The following is a 6899-nucleotide window of genomic DNA, read 5'->3' as shown; positions in this document are numbered from 1 at the left end:
TATAACTTTGTAAATTTCAAAAACTTATGTACAAATTTAGCAAACAACAATTTATATTTGCATTCTAAGTTATAAAAATTGTTTGTTAAACATGTTTGTGGTTTTCACAGTAAAAACATCAAACTTTTCCTACTCAGATTGTATGTTTTTTGTGTGATTTTAGGTCCAGTGTGTTAGTACAGTATGTCAAATTGAAACTGTAAGGTCACACATGTGAGGTTGTGCTGAAAAACAACAAAAACGGCCAATTATACCCTGGACCTCAGAGGGTTAACAAATAAGATACTGTTAAATAGGCCTGCTGTAATAGTCTATTAGAGTACACTACTCAAAATTAGTTAGGGGTATTTTAGTGTTTCACGTGATTGTTGATTCTGTGACATATCTGAATTTTTATATTGAATATATGAATATTTTTGGTCCCCAGAAAATAATGCCACACAATTCATTTGACTTTTTTCGCATATCCATGCACATGCATATATGCACCCTTATCCCAATATCCCTAACTAATGTTGATGAGTGTATATAATAGTGTATATAAAGCTATTTGCAACTTATCTCAACCATAAGAGAAGGTTTCTTCCTTCCGTCATTCTTAACTTGATAATCAGACTAAAATTACATTTCATTACATTTCATTTCATTCCCTTGAACAAAACTAAGATGTGGCCATTCAGATAAGAGGTCTTGAACCAGGGTAGTATCTCACTAATTCAATACAGGTCATATGGAGGCTCATCCCTGGCCTACAGCATGTTTTTTAACAATTATTTATTTCCGAAATCTCACTGAGAGTTAATATTTGTTTGGCAAGAACATCCTGATCACTATGACTATGCTTTCTTGACTAGGGGTCAAGTGATATGGCTTTTTCAGGACCAATACAGATACCAGTTATTAGAAATTAAGCAGAATGAAAACAGATATTTGCGACGGATATATCTGCAGTAAAAATGAAACTTTTTGTGTCCAAATTTTGAACAACCAGCGATGAGATAAAGCTAAATACAGTTTACTCAAGTACTGTTCTTAAGTACAATTACTTTACTTGAGTATTTCCATTTACCGCTACTTTATACTCCCTCTTCACTACATTTATTTAATAAATTTAGTTACAAGTTACTTTGCAGATTCAGATTATTCAGTGTTTATAGGTAATATATTGTGATGTGTTACCAATCAGATATTGTTGTAGAGTTGTTGTTGTTGTACATCAGAGCCACAGTAGCATATTTTTACATTAGTTTATTATATCTGCAATCTGACAGAAAAATGACTGATACTGAAAATGCTGAATATCAACCCCGATAATCAGCCAGGGCCAATACTCGTTCTACCCCTACTCTTGACTGTGGAGATAGTCATTGTAATAAGACTTGGAAGCTTTGATTGTGCGTTATCTTTCTGTTAGAGAACAGAAAGGAAAAGCAAAACAAGGTTGAGGGTGAACGTTAATGATAATTCACTTAAAAGAATATTTCTTGTACTTTCGTGCTGCTCATTATATTATATTATATATTGTATTACTCATTTAAAACTACTGCTCATCGGATCAGATCTTAGGACTGGTTAATTCTTAATACTGCACTAATAAATACTGAACTTGACTAAACCTCTCATTTAGGAGCTTTTCAGACATGCTTGTGAATGTTTTAGATGTGTTTGATTGTGTGCCTTCTTCTCTTTCTTCACATTTTTTCTGCTGTGCTCAACAGATCTTGATATCTATGAGAAAACCTGGTAAAATGAAGATAATGATCTGACTGGTTGCTGCCCAGTACAACTCCACTGACCGGCTCCACTGGAACAAGTTTGGATTCAGGGTACCTCGGTGGTGGCAACGAGAGAGGAACAAGAGCTGCTCTTTTACTTTCTTCACCCGGCCTCCTCTAACCTTGGTGACACTGTCCAAGTGTACTGTGCACCTGCAACAAGATAACGTAAGAAAACTCTTCCTAAATAGACACAGAAAGCTCCTGTATCAAATCTCGAAAGCTTATACCAACTTAAAAGTGGACATTTTCATTCATATTCATGACTCATCGGTTTACCAGCTCTATGTTTGGATTAAGTCCTTTATTGTCATACATGCACGACTGTGACAATGAAGCTGTGGTGGTGATTTTTTTAGATTTCAGGCTTCCTCCAACAATGCTCAACATAAAGGTAGTTTCTAAGGAAGTTAACATTAGTAGACCTACTTTGACCCCAAGACTGAAGAAACATGGGGATGTTTTGAGTTTAAAATCACACACAGTAGATACTCTCCCCTCACACAGTAACAGCAGGGCAGATTAAATGTGAGGAGACTTAAATCATCCAGTTAATTGACTGTTATGACCTTTATACTTCATGTAGAGCTGGCACTTAATAAGAAAGACTTTATGAGAATGTGATCAGAGGTAAGAACTGTCATCTAACTGAATTTAAGATAATTTAAGGATAAGATGGAAAGTTATTGATCCACATGGGAAATAATGTCTGTGCAGACACAGCAGAGTCACTTCAGTGAGGACAGAGAATAACAGAACATGAGCACACAAATAGAAATATATCAAATTAGAAATAAACCCTAACCCTTCATATGGTTTGATAAAGTTTTGCTGGTTCCACTTTAAACTGGTCATTTGCAGTGTTGGTTGAAAAACTGGGAAAATAGTACAAACATGTTACTATGGTGTATATACATATATTAGCTGCAATAAGAAGTATAACAAAAGATCAGAATGAGAAATGCTTTACGGATCCCAGAGGAAGACATTAGAGTCACAGTAGAGAAAAATGATAAGGAAAAATAAATAGAGAAGAAGAAAGTTTGTGGATGAGCAGGGCTGCACACATCATGTAGTCATGTATTGCTGTGTGAGGACTTGTGATGCATGTTTCATTTAATATTTATTCATTTATTAGTGAGGACAGGACGCATAAATCACATTTCTGTAAATGTGTCAGCGTTAGCCGGCTGAATCATTTTCAGCTGGAGTCCTTTAGTGTGATTTTTTTCAAAAATAATAAAGTGATACATTTGTAAAGACAGCAACAAAACAATAACTCTCCAGACAAAACACAAGACATGCAGAGCAACAAGAAGCCAGTGGTGGAATGCAACTAAGTACATTTACTCAAATACTGTACTCAAGTACAATGTTGTACTTGCTGTTCTCTGATAACAGCTTGTTTATTCAGTTATGGAAAAAGTAAATATTTATATATATAATTATATAATATATGATATAATATTATTACCTCTAACATTGTAAATATTAAAATTCTGAGTTTGAAAACGAAATTTGCCCCTTTTAAATTAATTAATTTATTATCACAATCTGATTTAAAAAAAACTGATTCTGATAATCAGCGAAGCCGAAAATCAGTCAACCCCAAGTATACAGTACATATATGTGTAAATAAATGTATAATTCACTTTTACTTGTGCTTTTGATACTTGAGTTCATTTATAGCCAGAAAATTGCTTTTGATACTTAAGTAGGCAACATTTAATACCAGATTCTTTACTCAAGTACTATCCGTATGAGTGACATTAACTTTAAACAAAGTGATATTTGAATACAGTATCTTTACTTGACTTTTCGGTACTTTTTACAACACTGCATATAGCCATGCAAGCAACACGAAGGAACAACTTGCAGATGTAAACAGAAGACATGAATAAAATAAAACAATCATGTTGATCTTCATAAAATGAATCAAATGACACAACTATAGAAAACACATACCAGATTGTTATTAAAATACAAGTAGATATTCCATACTACCCAGGCCATGCATATGTTAAAATGCATATTTCATCTGAAGGACAGTCCTGATGTTTCTGAGAGCACAGATGACAAAAAGACACCTTTATCAGCTTGCTCTCTGCAGCTGGTCATGTGGATGTTGGGCCAGTAGAGGGCGACAAAGTCCTGCTTTAAAATCTCCAGGCCTCCTTTATGGAGCCTCCTGCCATAAGAGGCCGTTTTTCTTTATTTCTTATATGCTGCATCTTCATGATTTTAAAAATCGTGTGGCCCAGACACAGTTCTTTAAAAATGTGACAAAAACATGACTTGAAGGGTTGTCAGTGTATTGTTTACACAGAAACAGAATAAACAATGTAAATGTACATTCATTTATATATATACTATACAAAAATGTTTATCTGACAATCATTTGTTAGAAATATAAGAAGAAATGCAAAAAGAAAGATGTTTTTTCTCCTACAATTTTCTGAAGGACAAACAATGATTATCAGTGTATTTTCATTTCAACAATCTATAAAATACGGATGCTTTTATTGCATTGTAATGTATTTATTACATAAAACAACTATTCTTATGTCGTCTCCAACCCTTAAATATACTGTCGATTTACTTGACAGGGACGTCTTTTATTTTGTAGAAACAGTTTTGGTTCCTGAAGGAAAATGTTGATCCCTGCTGACACACTGCAGGCTGGAAGGACGACTTCAGGATAAATACACAAAATAAACTGACATTTTGTTTTATACAGAACATGACATACTGTGCATGTTTCTTGTGAAACAATCACAAAAGAAGAAAAAAGGTATTAAATCCTCTCAGCAACAGAAGAGATAGGACATGTTTAGGTTTATATCTGATCCTGGCATACTGCTCGTATCTGCAGATGAAAACAGCGGAGAGAAGCGAATGTCCTGCCTTCCAATCCGCAGCATCCCCGTCTTCACACTCTGTATTGATTTCATGTCAATCCAAATATTCTGTGAGAAAGTGATGTTAACTGACCCGTGTTTCCATGAAGGGCAAGTGGCTGATTCTTGAGAAATATTTGCTTCTTCTGAACCGTGTTGTTCGTTTAACATTTAATTGATCGGCTCTCTTTTGGACTTTGTCAACAACCATTGATGCATCACAGAGTCCTAATGATTCATCTCTGTTATTGAATAATCTGTGGATGAGTTCAGTTTAGAAAATGTCCAAAAACAGTGAAATTGTTGATCAGGGTGAGGTCTTTAAATGTTTTTACATCTCAGGAACAATCCTAAACCAAAATATACTCAGTCTACAATGAGATTTAGCAGAAAAGCTGCTCAGCACCACATTTGAGAAACAAATGTTTGACTTTTTTACTTGATTATTAACTTCTCAAAATCAGTCAAATTATTGTTTCTGCACTAATCTCCTTTTGCACCTATCCTGATGTTTGATTAAATGGTCAAAAAACTAGAAATACAGAAATCAAATACATTTAATGTACATGTATTGTACCTAGTTGATGTTTAGTTGGTTTGAAAAAAAAACAGGAGGTACATGATAGAGAAAAATGAGTTATTAGATTTAACATATTTAATTTACGTTGACCAGATGACATATTTAGGTAGAGTTGAGTTTATTTGTTTGATGTGTGGTTTAAATGTGTGTAGTTGTATGATTGTTGGTCTTTGTTTTATTGATGTGTGAGTGTACATTGTATCTTGAGAAAAATTTAAATAAAATCTTACATATTTGTTAAAAAAGAAATCGATTACATTTAAACTGGGGTTGCAGCAGTGCACCAGTTTCAAAGTATAGCATGTTATGACAATTGACAATTAGTGTGTACATCTGCTCATCAACGGTATTAATGTTTACTCATTAAAACATATTTCAAGTTTCATGTCTGTCAGGACATAATATTTTGTGTAATTATAATAAAGCCTTTGTTTACCCGAAAGAAAAACCCATTCATTTAAGGGTCATTGTAACTGAATAATCGTGTATTATCGTAAACTGTGATATTTTCTGAGCTGGTTATTGTTCCATGAAAATCTTTCACTAATGCAACCCTAATTCAAACCCATAATACCTTGAGCTTAAAGCGTCAACTTCAAACCTTCGCTCACTGGACGCTGATGTAAAGATTTAAAAATGCCACACAGACACGTAGAACACAGATCTTTTAATCGGAGACATTCCTTTAACCCTTCACTTTCTCCTTTGTGTCTCAAAAATAGGTACCTTAACGCATTGCTTACGGTCATGTCGGAAATTACAAAAAGTATTTGTCTGACTTACTGTATGGGATGGAAAGAATATTTGACAAGGATTTAGAAATAGACCCAATGTCTCTGATTTGGGCCTTTAAAGTAGGAATTTAGCTGCTGTAGTGTATAACATTATACATTTGCTTCTAGAAAAAATATATCACAAGCTCCCTTCTGTTAAAAGATGGTGTAAAGTTATATTTTAACTGGTTCCTTGGAATATCTTACAAATATTCTACATGCAACAGCAGATCAGTTCAACTAAGGTTGGCAGCCCGATCTGAATCATCTTGTGCCTGACCTTTCTGTTCCGCCATTATTTTACAAGAGTTTCCTGCAACTGGACTGTAACCTATGATTTTAATTTGTGGATCTGAGCTATTTTGTTTGTTCGTGTTACTATGGTCCATGTCTGTGTTATGTTCTTGTGGTAAATAAAATCTAAACATATCTAACAAAACAAAAAAAAGCCACACAGATGAAGCTGTCATTGAGTATTGGATCAAATGTTGTCAAACCCATCCTGTATGTACCATAACTTAATTGGCACAATATGGACATATGTTTACAGTTAACCAGCAGCACCTTCACCACCACAATTAAGCAGCTGGTCACATTGAGAAGCCACTTAAGAGTCCCTCGAGGAGCCGTCATGGTTGGATGAGCAGCGCGTCTTACCAGCTTATGAGGGCAGAGTGTGGAGGTCAGCTCTGCGCATGATGCAAAGAGACACTAATGCAGCGGTGCATTACAAATGAAAAGTTGGCATGAATTATTGATGTCAACATCTGATGTCCACAGAGTTTAGTTCTTGGAGTCAGCATGGAGTGTCAGAGCGTTTGTTAGCTTTTGATTGGCTCGCTGCAGTGATAAATGACAGATGCCCAAACAGGAA

Source organism: Pagrus major, chromosome 4 (genome assembly GCF_040436345.1).
Source record: "Pagrus major chromosome 4, Pma_NU_1.0".
Taxonomy (NCBI): Eukaryota; Metazoa; Chordata; class Actinopteri; order Spariformes; family Sparidae; genus Pagrus; species Pagrus major.
Note: the sequence above shows the minus strand (reverse complement) of the source record.